The following is a 14,198-nucleotide window of genomic DNA, read 5'->3' as shown; positions in this document are numbered from 1 at the left end:
CCCCCCCCCGCTTCTTACCGTCTGCAGCCAGCAAGGGGCTTGGAAGGCTGTGCGTTCCTGTCCTGGCTGCGCACACCTTAGCCCCGTCTGGCCCACCAAGCGGGACAGCCGAGGGCCTGCAAAGCCTGCCTGGTGCCATCAAGGGCTCGCCGTGGGCTAGTTGGCTACCCTTTTCATATTCGAGCAAGGACTAAGAAGACACACAGCCCTCATCAAACTTTGCAGCACAAAGCACGGCAGCCAATCCTTTGCACGCAGTAGGTGCACGGGAGGCGTCTGAGGAAACCAATGCAGGGTGAATGGAAAGTGCCTGGAAGGCTGATGAAGTAATTGCTGACAAATTCGTTGATCTTTTTTTTTTTAAGTGCCTATCCTCCAATGACAGATCGCCTCTGATCAAGGGCCCCCAATGTACATCTGGTCCATATCTGCAGCTCCCTGCATCCTACGCCACGAGGGGAAGGCTGTGCGTGAGGGCTAGAGCAAGATTGCTGGAGTTAACTTTCAATGGCCATTAGCTATGTGACCTTGGGCCAGTGATTTTTGTTTTCTTCCTTTCAGCTTGGACATCTGTGAAATAGGAACATATTAATATTTACCTGGGCCTGCTGTGGACACTAAGCAAGTTAATCCCCAGGGCATGAGTAGCACAGCTCCTGTGTAGCAAAAACACCTACAAAGTGGGTGTGGTAACGCATGCCTGTAATCTTAGCACTTAGGAAAGGGGACAAGATTCTGAGCCCTATTCTGGTCCCACCTCCAAGAGTTCTTCCCGTTCTGTGACGTCAGCTCTCTAGGCCTGACTTTCTTCTTCAGTAAAGTGAGGATGACAGAAGTTATAAATTGGTATGTAGAAGAAATGATAAAGTACTCATTAACCCGTATTAACCAGTGATTTCATCTTTTCCATCAGCAGAGAAGACATTAACTACCCACCCAGTGGGCTGGACAAGCAATAAGGAATGTGTCATTACACTAACTTTTAGAACAGAGTTTGCCTGACATCTCCACCAGCTTTGCATCTACAGATCTGTCCCACACAGGTGGAACATCTAGTTAGGCTCACGCTAGTTGTATCTGTATCGACCAGTTACTCTGCTGTTATTCTCTATCCCATACTGTAGAACAACTATTACATCCGATTTACAGTTAGAGTGTCCAGATGACTTACAGGACCTGAAGATGTTGTAAAGGTTATTTGTAATTGTTCCTGTCATTTTCTGTAAATGATTGAATGTCCTTGGATTCAAGTATCTTAGGCGTGCCCTGGAACTCATCCCTAACACACACAGAGGGATGTCTCTACCAATACTCCATATCTTTTCTTTTACTTCTTACTTTTTTATAATTTTATAAAACATTGGTAAGCTGGGCACTGGTGGCTCACTTCTGTAATCCTACCTACTCCAGAGGCTGAGACCCGAGGATTGTCATTTGAAGCCAGTCCAGACAGGAAAGTCTGTGAGACTCTTTATCTCCAATTAGCCACCAGAAAACTAGAAGATCTGTGGCTTAAATGAGCGATTGCTACTCCTTTAGTACAAAAGCTCAGGGACAACAGCTAGGCCCTGAGTTGATTTTATATTTCTCATTAACTTATATTTCTCATAGGCCCCTGTACCTCATTTTAATCCTATGGTAATTAGTGATCAAAAGATCCTCAGGATAGTTAAGTGGTGTCAGGGCAAAAAGGGAAAACTAATGATAGAGACACTGGGTAGGGAGATGAGGGTGGGAATATACAGTGTGATTCTGGGCTTCATCGAAGCCTGTAGTTTGTGCCCTTTTCTGGTTGGTGGAGTTACTTATAGGTCTTCTAAAATGGCAACAAAGCTATAGATATTAACCCAGGAAACTTTATTTGAACATTATTTTTTTTAGAGTCATGGGAGAGATTGAGTTTGGTGGCAAGCTATAATTCGGCATTTCTTTCCAATTAGTTTTTGAGAAACTGGTGGCATCTATTAGTGATTTATATAGCAAAGAAATGTATATTATGAAGATAAAGTAAAAACATACTATTACTATTGCTGTTCTTTTTTATTATTATCCTTAGTAGTTGTACAGAGGGCTTTCAATTCAATATGTCAGTTTGAGTACAATACATCTTGATCAATGTCACCTCCTCAGAGCAAATAATATTATATTAATGCAAATCATACATGTCTTTCTAGTTGAGATTAGAAACCATCTTATACATGCAGTGCTCGGAACTTCTCAAATGCATTGAAAAGTTAACTACCTGGGCCAGGTGCCAGTGGGGTCGCCTGTAATCCTAGCTGCTCAGAAGCTGAGATCTGAGAATTATGGTTCAAAGCAAGCCCAGGCAGAAAAATCTGTGAGAGTCTTATTTCCAATAAACTAATCCTCCAAAAAGTTGGGAGTGGGGCTCTGGCACAGGTAGTAGAGTGCTAGATTTGAACAAAATAAGCTCAGGAACAGTGCCAAGGCCCAGAGTTCAAGCCCTAGGAGCAATGTGGGCACCTGCACATTCTGTCTCTCTGTCTCTGTCTCTCTTTCTCTACACAGTTAAATAACTGATTTCTGTTGAAGAATACAATCTTTTTAATTCTCCTACTCCCTGTGGACATGGCTGAGAAAGTACTAGACAGAAAGAGATACTCTCAGCATTTGTGTGTGTGTGTGTGGGGGTAATGTGTGTTTCTTTTTTCTGCTTGAAGTTGAAAATGAGGGTGACTTAGGTTTTCCCATGTGCAATGATTGCGTGAAGGAACGTTAGCGAGCCAGTATCATCTTTTTATGTCCTTAGTGTTGTTTGGGAACACTTGATAGACAAACACTTCAGCACCTGCCGACCTACCTATACTTCAACTTACAGCTGAGTTTCTGAAAACATGTTAAGATGGGTGGATGAAACACAGGCAAAGTTTAAGCATCAAGGTGGCCTATTCTCGAAGGCAGCTCTTATTCTATACCTGAAATGCTTAGATGGGGAAGAGGTGGCAAGAAGGGAAAAGCAACTGCCTGAGTCCAAGAGTCCACGGAGGCTCAGAGCGGAGGCTCATGGCAGATGAGGCTACCCTGGCATCTCCCTGTGGTCTTTGGGACATTGATGTCCCTGGGCACCACCTGGCCTCTCTCTGCAGCCAGCATACTGGTTTGGTTTTGGATACAGGGTCACCGTGCAGGTTTTTGGTTTTGTTGTTTTTGTCGGTCGTGGGGCTTGAACTCTGGGCACAGGCACTGTCCCTCAGCTCTTCAGCCCAAGACTAGCACTCTACCACTTGAGCCACAGTGCCACTTTCAATTTTCTGAGTGGTTGATTAGAGATAAGAGTCTCACAGATGTTCCTGTCTAGGCTGGCTTTGAACCGCAATCCTCAGATCTCAGCCTCCTGAGTAGCTAGGATTACAGGTGGGAGCCACCAGCGCTCGGCTGGTGCAGGTTTTTTTAAACACCAAAAGGACTTAGCCCACTCTGAGCGAGCTGTGGCGTCTCTCAGCCCTGAGGCCCATGGGGTCTTGATAGCAACTGGTGCTAGAAGCCCTTTTTCCAACCCCTGGGGCCAGGGGAGGGAGGAGGGGGGATGTTGCATCTCTTTTCAAAGCCAGGAATCCATGGGTCTGATGGTTTTGAAGATTTACTTCATCCCCAAACACAGAGTGGTGCTTGTCAGCAAGTCTGGGCCACAGCAAAGGCTTTGTGTGGGGAACAGGGATCAGCAGTCAGAGGGCTGGGGCCTCTGGGGTCTTCTGGCTTGTGGGCAGCTTTTGCTGATGCTGCCCAACCCCAGGCTAGAGGGGGAATGGATGGCCCAGAGCTGCCCCCAGCCTGGCTGACAGCAACAGTTCAGCAGTCCAGCATTGGAACCCTGCCACGGGTGGCTCAGAGGCCTCCCGGAAGGCTGCGTGACCACAGGAGGCAGAGGCTAGCCCAGTGCAGTCTCACAAGCGGAGGGAACCACCTTGCCTGAGAAGTTGGGAAGGTGTCAAAAGCTCAAGTTCTAATCCCCCTCATGGAATCAGCAGCTCTGACCGCCCGTTCCTCAGCCTGCCTCACCTTGTGCCTTTGAGGGGTCCTGGGGACACACTGGGTTGTCAATTCCAGCACTCTCTACCCCCCTGGGGCTCTGAGCAGGGCACTGCTGAGCAGTTGACAGGCCACAGGCTGGAGCGGTTCAACCCCACTGCCTCTGTATCCCCAGGAGGGTGAGAGCAGAAACTGACAAGCACACAGGCTCTGGCCCTGGCTCCTGGAAGGGGCTGCATGCCCACTTCAGTTCTTGAGGCCAGCCAGAGCTGAGGAGGAGGGGCTTTTGAGCAGAAGATATGAAATGCTGGGAGGTAAATAGGTGTCTCTGGCTACTTCTAATGGAAAACTCTCTTTATGGTAAAGGCCAAGTGTGTGTGTGTGTGTGTGTGTGTGTGTGTGTGTGTGTGCTGGACTTAGTGATTCTGGGGGCTGAGGCAGGATTGGTTTCACCACTGAAGACCCCGGGCTATGGCTATGAAAAAGCATTCTGTGCTGTCTCCTACAAGGGAGCCATGCTGGTTACTAGAGAATACAGACATGGTTCGGAGAGGAGGCCGCAGAGGTCTCTCCAGGGTGAGTCCCAGCTTGGGAAAATAGCCACTAGAGCCAGAGCCTACCCAGAGACAAAAGTGGCCAGAGGCAGGCCTACTCCCCAGCCTGACTCCTGCTCCGCCAGCAGGGCTGCTGTTCCGAGCCCACCAGGAGCCTGCGTGCACGCGCTGGTCTTCAGCCCCTCTTTCTCCCCGTCTCTTTTTCTTTCTGTTGCCCTCTTTCTCCCTCTCTTTCTTTCCCCTTCTCTTTCTTTCTCTCCTTTCCTTTCTTTTTTCCTTCCTTCTTTTTCCCCTTCCTTCCTATTTCCTTCCTATTTCCTTCCTTCCTTTCTCTCTCTTCCTCTTTCTTCCTTTGTTTCTTTTTTCTCTCTCTTTACTTCTCTATCTCTTGTTTGCTTGCTTGCTTTCGACAAAGTCTTGTTCTGCAGCCTAGGCCAATCTGGCTTTGAACTTGTGATCTTACCACTGCAGATCATAGGCATGTGCCACCACACTTGTCCAGTAGTTTATTTTCATCTTGACCAACTATTTGCTGGAACATAAATTCATATCTATGAATCATCAAATCACTTGCATTGGGGGAGCCCAAAATAAAAAAAAATATCCAACCAATCAAGTAAGGAAAGAGCTCTCCAACTACAGCTTGACAGGTCACTGATTTTTCACTACTAAATGTCTATTTGGCCAGGGGGAGGGGCAATACTGTCTTTGCATAGCAAAGTGCTGGCATAAGCTCAGCACTGATGTTTACCAAATGTGTGACTTTTAATAGTTACTTAAACTCTCTAGTCTCAGTTTCTGCATCTGTAGAATAGATTTACTACTAATAACTACCTCATAGGAACAGTATATAATTGAAATGAGTTGTATATATAAAGTGCTTATGAAAATAGTTATCACATAGTTACATGTGTGTTATATGAGTGTTAAATATGGTAAATATGAGCTGGGCCCCAGTAGCACATGCCTGTAATCCTAGCCACTCAGGAGGCCGAGATCTGAGGATCACAGTTTGAAGCCAGCTCAGGCAGGAAAGATTGTGAGCCTCTTATCTCCAATTAACCACCTAAAGGCTGGAAGCAGAGATGTGGCTCAAGTGGTAGAACACCAGCCTTGAACAAAAGAGTTAAGGGAGAGTTCAAGTCCTAGCACTGACAATAAAAGAAAAAAGAAAAAAATGTACATGTGTATTAAACAAGATATCAGTGCACACTATGGTAGCTTTGGCATGTGACAACATGGCTAGGCTGAACCACATTTCCCAGCATCGCCTTCCCTGTGCATTTAGGTTAGGGTGGGCCATGAAAGAATCTGCAGAGATTTGGAGGGTGAAAGAGAAGCAGCCGTCAGTCTGCAGTTAGGACATCTGGTGGCTATCTGGTGTGCGGCAGCCCCTGGCTTCGGGGCACCAGGGGCGGGCAGGGAGGGGAAGAACTCCTGCTCTCACCCCAGGGGCTCCAGCTAGGGTGTGGCTCCCTTGTCCTGGCTCTGCCCAGGCACCCCCATCTTCCTGCCTGGCTCTGCCCTCTGCAATGCAAGCCTATTTATACCTAAGAGGTCAACTGTGGTGACTGTGGGAACTTAAGGTCCAACATGATTTTCTCAAGCTGCATGACCCAAATCTTCAAAGCATAACATTCATCACATAGAAAGAGCCTTTAGAAGGTGTGTGTGTGTATGTGTGTGTGTGTGTGAGAGAGAGAGAGAGAGAGAGATTAGAAGGTTTGTTTGTAAGGAGGGGAGGAGAAGGAGGAAAAGGAAGAAGAGGAGGAATAGGAAGAAGAGAAAGAGGAGGAGAAAGGGGAATACAGAGACAAGCACATCTCAATAACCACACAAATTTGAAAGAAAAAAACCCCAAAACAACACAAAACAGACTCACCAGAATTCAGAGAGATGCAAATTAAAGTATTGCCATATCTACGAGACTGGAAACACATTGTAGCTGGGACCCTGGGTTGGCAGTGGGAGCAGAGAAGAAGGACCATTTGCACATGCTCATTGTCACTGCACCTGTTACCATCATGTGGGAAGTCATCTGACAGCATCTGTTTCAAAGGCGAATCTCAGCTTTCCACTCAGCAGTTCTTCCCATAGAAGTCCCAGCTCTGAGGCTCATGGAGGGCAGGCTCAGGGGGTGTGGGAAGGCTCGGACAGGCAGAGCAAATGATGGGCTTCTGCATAGTGGCTCTGCACAGCTTGGGGAATTGGTGCAGGTTCACAAGCACTTGCATGTTGAGCCAGCTTCTCAACGTGGAACTCTATACAGTACAGAATTTACCTCCTAACACGAGCTCCATCCTTCCTCACCCTTCTCTATCAAGTTCCCTGGGCCCAATGCCCTTTAGGAATGATCTTGTGGATACTGTGAGAGCGGAAGGAATTCTGGGAGACCTGGATATTGGAGCTTGACGCTTAACAAACAATATCTACCTTTTTTCAATAAGAATTCAGTGAGCAAATGTTCGCAAAAGACTCCATGCAGTTTCTCACACATCCAGACCTTCTACATGTTGGCTTAGTTGAATTCTTAATCTGCTTTTGCAGCCAAACAAAGTCAGGAAAATGCTGGCTGCTACCAGGAAAACTGCAATCCAGCCGACCTACAATTCTTCCTTAGGGAGTCACAGAGCAGCCTGTAGAGTGAGTCCTGAGCAACAGCGCATGGCAAGGGTCACACATGAAATACAACTGGTGTGGAGATGGGGGATCTCTGAATGAGAACAGATTAGCCACAAGAAACCACATGTGGTGTTGGGAGTTAACTATGTCAGGAACAAATGGACATGATGTTATTTTCTACAAATGTCAAAGTTAATTGGATAACCACAAATTCACCAGTGGCAACACCTTGGGTCAAATCCAGACTGTCAGCTAAAATAAAGCTCTTTTTACTGCCTGAGTAGCTCGTGTCAGGTACTTAATTATAACCACATACAGCTGGCTAATACAGGAACCAGGAACAGTTGTGAGTTGTCAGGATTAACACAAAGACAAGGCTAAGAAGATTCACTTTTGACGTTAGTCGAGGCCTGAACTGGGATTGCATCTTGACTTTACTACTTGTTGGTTGTGTAAGTTTGAATAAAGTCTCCAAACTTCCCAAAACTTTATTTCCTTTCTCTGAAAAGTGGAGGTGACAAAGACTATCCTTCTAAACTTAGGGAGAAAGGAGAAGCTAATTATTTTGCATGGCACTTAACACATAGCAAATAGCATCACCATCATTATGATTACTCAATCCTTGGAACTTCAGTCTGTGTCATTTAGGTTGTGTTTGGTTGCAAGCAACAGAAAGAACTGTCTCATGGAGTAGAATATCTAGAGAAAAGACAGCTCCAGACTTGGTGCACTGTAGCTCACTAACACTATTAAGGACTCGGGCTTTATTTATCTTCTTTCATCTCAGGCTGTGAAGAATTTGACCTAATATGAAAGGCCACCAGAGGAGCAAACACCCCACTTCCCATGCAGATCTCTGGGTGCCACAGAACTTCACTTGGAATGCAGGTTTTCATCTAGAAGTCACTGGAAATGTGAGCTGCTTGTTTTTGTTTCTCTTCCCAGGCAAAAAGTTTATTTTCAAATAAATGGTTCATTTCAGAACAAGGCTTGGATCTGGCTGTTTAGTCACTTTATTCCAAAGGAGATACAATAGTTTACCTCAGCTCACCCCACGACTTGTGGCTGCTAACCACACAGGCTGCAGCTGGTCCCATCACGGCTGCTGCCTGACCTGCCTGTGGAGTAGTTATTGGCAATGTCATGTTACCCCAGGGCTGTGAATCCCTCTGCTTTGGAGGAAGAGTGAGGATTAAATCATAAAGGTCCACCCTAATGCCCTTATCTTAACTAATTGTGTCTTCAACAGACTTATTTCTGAAGACGATCCCAATCTGAGAGACTGGAGGTGAAGAGTTGAACGTAAGAACTTTTGGGGGACCCAATCATTCCCCAACCCAGGCCCCCTGCCTCTGCTCAGTTAGGGAACTTCCTCAAACCATGCCAACAAATTCACTTAATTTCACTTAAGTTCTCCCAGGTCCATTTGTGTTTCTAGGAATCCAAGAACTCTGAATAAATGTAGGATTCCATTGGCGAGATGGAGACAGTGTGCCTTCAGACACAGTTCTGGCTTTCTGACCCCTCCGGTAGACTCTGATGCCATCTCAACCTTCTAGCATGGAGTCAATGAGAATTGAAAATTGGCTTTAGTGCCACAGGGGATCTCTTGGGCAAGTGTGACCATACCTCAGAGCATGCTCAAACAGGGAAGTGAGACTATTTCCTCCTCTCCGTCCCAGCAAGCCCTTGGCTCAGTGCCTGGGGGCAGAGGACCCTGCAGACTTCCAGCAAAGAGACACAGCTATAAGTAACTGGAATAAAAGCCACAAACTGTTAAAGACTGGGTCAGTGGGGAAATAAGTAGCGCTGTGAGAGTCTGTCATGATCTTCAAAATTCCTGAGTTTGTGTTCTCACTTTCCACAGCAAAATCTACTCTGTGGTCTCCCCTGATTGGAACACATGGGGCCAGACTGCTGCACTGGGGTCTTAATATCCCTAGTTCTAGGTGGGGCAACCCTCTAGTAGCTTCTGCCCCTGCAGTCCTGGACTATGTCCTGCCCCCAGCAATGGTACTGTCTCCATTGGATGAAAGCCCATTGGTGCCTTCCCAAGTCCTACCCCAGTGGGATTTCCCAGTCCTTTCCCCAGACCCCTCCCCAGTCCTACCAAGTGGTATATGCAGACTCTCCTGAACTGTGATCATCATTAGTAATAGCAGCCAAAAGACAAGCACCTTATCTTACATACTCTTCATGGCAATCATATGAGACTGGTATTATTAAGCTTATCCCTCAGAAGAGGCACAGAGAGGTATAATAACTAAGTCAAGACCATACTGCTAGAAAATGGCAGGCCTGGTACATATCCTGTGCACACATGTTCATCTCTAGAACCGTCCTCCTAACCAATATTTGACCTGCCTCTAGGTTAAACTAGGGATGGATGGATAACTTAGACGCAGCCTGAAGTTCTTTTTGCTTGTGTAAAAAAAAAATCAGAGTACAGGATATAGATGCAATTCCAATGAAGACAATTGGATGAGCTTCCTATTACAGGCATCTCCCCTTCTTTCTCCCCTCTGATTTCAGGAAGGCCTACCTGACATTCTGTGGTTTGTCAGTCCAGGTGCAGTAAGCTGTTAGTGAATAAGGAGCTTGGAACTGCGGCTGGCTGCCTACACTATGCTCAGCCACACGGACACCCAGAAATAACTTGTGAGTCATCTAATCAAACTTCATGTAAAGGCCTGGGAGGTGGGGGCTTTCCAGGGCTTTGCCATTTTAGCCATGTCAGTATCCTTTATTAGCACCAGTGTTACATGGGTCCTGGAGTTTCCTGATTATATGTATTTGGGGGCTTTTCATGGGCAGGGCTGGGGAAGGCCTTCATACTAGCTGTCCCTCAGGCCTCTGGCTGGGGCTCTGGTCATGGACAGAGGCTTTGTGAATGTGAGTGCTCCATTTTGTCCAATGTCAGTTTCATATGTGATCTTCTGCATTTGATAAACTATGTATGCTTTAATGTATTCTCTTTCCACATTTGCACAAAAGCCTTCTAAAGAGGTTTTCTAAATTTCTATTTCCAGCCTTTTGGACTTCTGTTAGGTTGATCAGGCTGGTGGCCAGGTAAAAGAATGGGAAAGAACCAGAAAACTGACCAATCACATGTTTGCAGAGGCCATTTGCACTGGAAGGGGTAGAAGAAGATAGAACCAGGGAGATGAGAGAAGGAAAGAGTGAGAGTTGAGGGGCTGAGAAGGTGGCTCAGTGGTAGAGCGCTTGCCTTGCATGGCTGAGGCCCTGGGTTTGATTCCTCAGCACCACATAAGAAAAAAGAAAAAAGCCGAAGTGGCGCAGTGGCTCAAGTGGTAGAGCGCTAGCCTTGAGCTGAAGAGCTGAGGGACAGCGCCCAGACCCAGAGTTCAAGCCCCACGACCGGACCTCCCACCCAAAAAAAAGAGTGAGAGTTGAATCTCATGCATATTTGAGAGTTTGGAGAGGGAAAAATGAAGAAAGGGGCAGCTATCTTACAATAGGGGTGAGATTTTTTTCAGGGTATGTTTGTGAGAAGTTCAGGAATCTCAAGGAACATCTAATAGAGATATATTTTTTTAATTGTGAAAATTACACCAGGCTGGTGTGACCCAGGATTTATTTACATGTGGCACATGGCAACATAGGTCCTGGGGCTCAATCTAACAGCATGTTCTCTAGTTAGATTGCTCTCGATTTTCATCATGGGTAGCTCTCTTCTCACATGGCTTATCACGTGTAAATACTGGGTATGATGATCACCCATCCAGTCACCCAGTCAGGGACTTAATCTATTGTCTGAAATCCCCTGATTCTTTTTCAAGAGTTCTGATTCTCAGTTGGGTTTGATGGCTCACACCTGTAATCCCAGCCCTTGGGAGGTGAAAACAAACCGATCAAGAATTCAAGGCCAGATTGGCCTAATAGAGATATACTATCTTAAAAAGAAAAAAAAAAAGATAAAGAAAAGCAAAAAAAAAAAGACTTCTGAGACTCAGGTACACATCTTTGAAAATGGACACACCTATTTACTGTTGCCTTTCTAGTAAAAAAAAAAAAAAAGGCTGGGAAGGTGGCTCAGTGGTAGGGTGCTTGCCTTGCACGTATTAGGTCCTGGGTTCAATTCCTCAGCACCACATAAGTAGGAAAAGCTAGAAGTGGCTCTGTGGCTCAAGCAGCAGAGTGCTAGGCTTGAGCTGAAGAGCTGAGGGACAGTGCCCAGGCCCAGAGTTCAAGCCCACGACCGACAAAAAAAAAAAAATCCTCATTCAACCTTCCCTTTTGTCTATTTTCCTATTTCCATCCTGCTAAACCATCACTGGTAGATAATTAGAAATGCAAAATAGAGGGTTTTTTTTTTATTGAACATGACTCTACTCATCCTCATTGCTATGTTGAGAGAAATTTCATCATAGTCTTCATGATTTCCTTTCCAACCAATCTTAATCAGAGATGGAAAACTTGATCTTTATTATCACCATCCCCCCCCTCAGCCCATGTGACAGTACGTACGCTCTGGTTTCTGGTGACTCTTTTATATAAAGGTCCAGCTGGTAAATATTTCTGGTTTTGGAGAACATTCTAGCCCTTTGGCAGCTACTCTACTCTGCCCTGTAGCTTGAAAGCCCTCTATTCAACAAGCAAGGATGGGTGTGGCTGTGTTAAGGTGGATGTGAATCTTTTTTTTGCATTATTATTTTTTTTTATTTTATTTGTGAACATACTGTACAGAGGGGTTACAATTACATGGGCAGGATAATGCATACATTTCTTACCAAGCATTGCAACAAAACAGGCCCTGGACTTCAGTTTGCAGATAGCTGGGTTTTGGTTACAAAACCTATGATATCAGTCTTGAAGACTTTAAGGTTGTTTGTGTGCCAGTACAAAGGTTTGAACTCAGGGACTGGGCTCTGTCCCTTAGCTATTATGCTCAAGGCTGTCACTTTACCACTTGAGCCACAGCTCTACTTCAGATTTTTGGTGATTCATTGGAGAAGAGACTCAAGAACCTGACAGCCTTTTCTGGCTTTGAACCACAATCCTCAGATCTGAGCCTCCTAAGTAGCTAGGATTACAGGTGTGAGCCTCCAGCTCTTCACTGACATTAGCTTTTGATACCTATAGCTAAGCTTTCAAAATCGACAGACTCTGGATTCCCTGAATCTCTGGTCCTTGTGTCATAACTACTATTCATTTCTAGTTATTGGCTGTTATTAGTTATTGTTTCTCTGATGGAGATTTATGGAAGTGTTCTTAACGATCAAGAGCCAATAGTCTGACTTTTTCTTTGTTACTAGTCATCCTCTTTCCTGAGTAGAAGCAGGAGGGGCCCTGGGGTAAGACAACATATAAATGAAACTTTGGGTCTCTGCAATTTTATTTTACTAAAGTCTTCCCTTAAGTTACCTCACCACTTCTCTTTTTTTCTTCTCCGTCGTGGAGCTTGAACTCGGGGCCTGGGCATTGTCCCCGAGCTTCTATTTATTTATTTGTCAGTCATGGGGCTTGAACTCTGGGCCTGGGTGCTTTCCCTGCGCTCTTCAGCTGAAGATGAGCTCTCTAGCACTTGAGCCACAGAACCACTTCCAGTTTTCTAGTGGTTTATTGAAGATACGAGTCTCATGGACTTTTCTGTCTGGGCTGGCTTTGAACCATGATCCTCAGATCTCAGCCTCCTCAGTAGCTAGGATTACAGGCGTGAGCCACCTGTGCCCGGCTTACCTCACCTCTTCTTAAAGAACGACTCCCCAGACCGAAGCACTTGCGCCCTCTATAGATGCAGAAATTCAAAATCTTGAGTCAACCCCACCCAGCAATGCTAGCTTTCAAAATCCCGCTGGGAATTTTGATGCCCCCTGGTGTGAGAACTCCTGAACTGCAGCTCTGTATCCCGCACCTTGTCTTTTCTTGCCTTCCTATTTTTTGTCCATGCCCTTTCTTCTTTTTGGAATGCTCATCTTGGATCTCTGCCATCCTCCTTCAAAACCTTCAACTTCTAAAACTCATCTAAAAGTTGTATACTGTCTCCTACCCTATCCCACACAACTGCCATTGTTTCTTCTTCCTTCCTTTTCCTTCCTTTCTTCCTTCCTTCCTTTCTTTCTTTCTTTCTTTCTTCCTTCCTTTCTTTCTTCCTTCCTTCCTTCCTTCCTTCCTTCCTTCCTTCCTTTCTTTCTTTCTTTCTTTCTTCCTTCTTTTTGCACTTTCATGTTTTATCTCTGGTGCCAAAGAGAAATAGTGTCTTGAACATCTTGGTACTGTCATATTGCCTTAAAAACTTTTTGTCTTAGGTCAGAGAGGACTTTAAGAAAGGACCTCAGAACTTGTGATTATTATTATTATTAATTATTATTATTTGAGGTGGTGCTTGATAAAAATTGTTCCACAGAAGTGGGAAATCAGAGCATAGAGAAGGAAAAATGTTGAGCAAGTTAGGGCCTCACATCACTGCTGGCCTTGGTTTTCGGGAGCATAAACAACACCCCATTTGAAGCAAGGTGTTGGCACTCTGTACTCCATGCCCATCAGTTATGGGTTATGGACCTCTCCCACCAGCCACCACTTCCTAGGACAAGGGAACCCAAGGGCAGAGGTCACTCCTCTCAGAGAATATAGCTGAGAGCCATGTGCAAAACCACCATGCTCAACACCTGTGGAATGGAAATCTGAGCAGGGCTCTCACACCATCTCTGTCTTATACAAAACAGATGTTAAATAAATAGTTGATGATAGGCTGACCTCTCCCCTTTCTGCCCCAATGTATAAAGGAAAATATTACTATGAAAGAACTTTGTAGTATGGGCTAGGCATAGCTGCTCATACCTGTAATTCTAACTACACAGGTGGCAGAGATAGGAGGATCATCATTTAAGGCCAGTCCCAGGAAAAGCAGGAGATCCCATATGAAAAATAAAGCAAAAAATCCTCAAAGAAACAACTGCCCAATAAATAAATGGGCTAAAGACTTAAAGAGAAACTTCTCTGAAGAAGAAAGAAGGATGGCCAATAGACACATGAAGAAATGCTCAACCTCCCTAGCCATAAAAGAAATGC

Source organism: Dipodomys ordii, unplaced genomic scaffold, assembly GCF_000151885.1.
Source record: "Dipodomys ordii isolate 6190 unplaced genomic scaffold, Dord_2.0 Scaffold17, whole genome shotgun sequence".
NCBI classification, from domain to species: Eukaryota; Metazoa; Chordata; class Mammalia; order Rodentia; family Heteromyidae; genus Dipodomys; species Dipodomys ordii.
The sequence above is the reverse complement of the archived record's forward strand: the minus strand, read 5'-3'. Positions refer to the sequence as shown.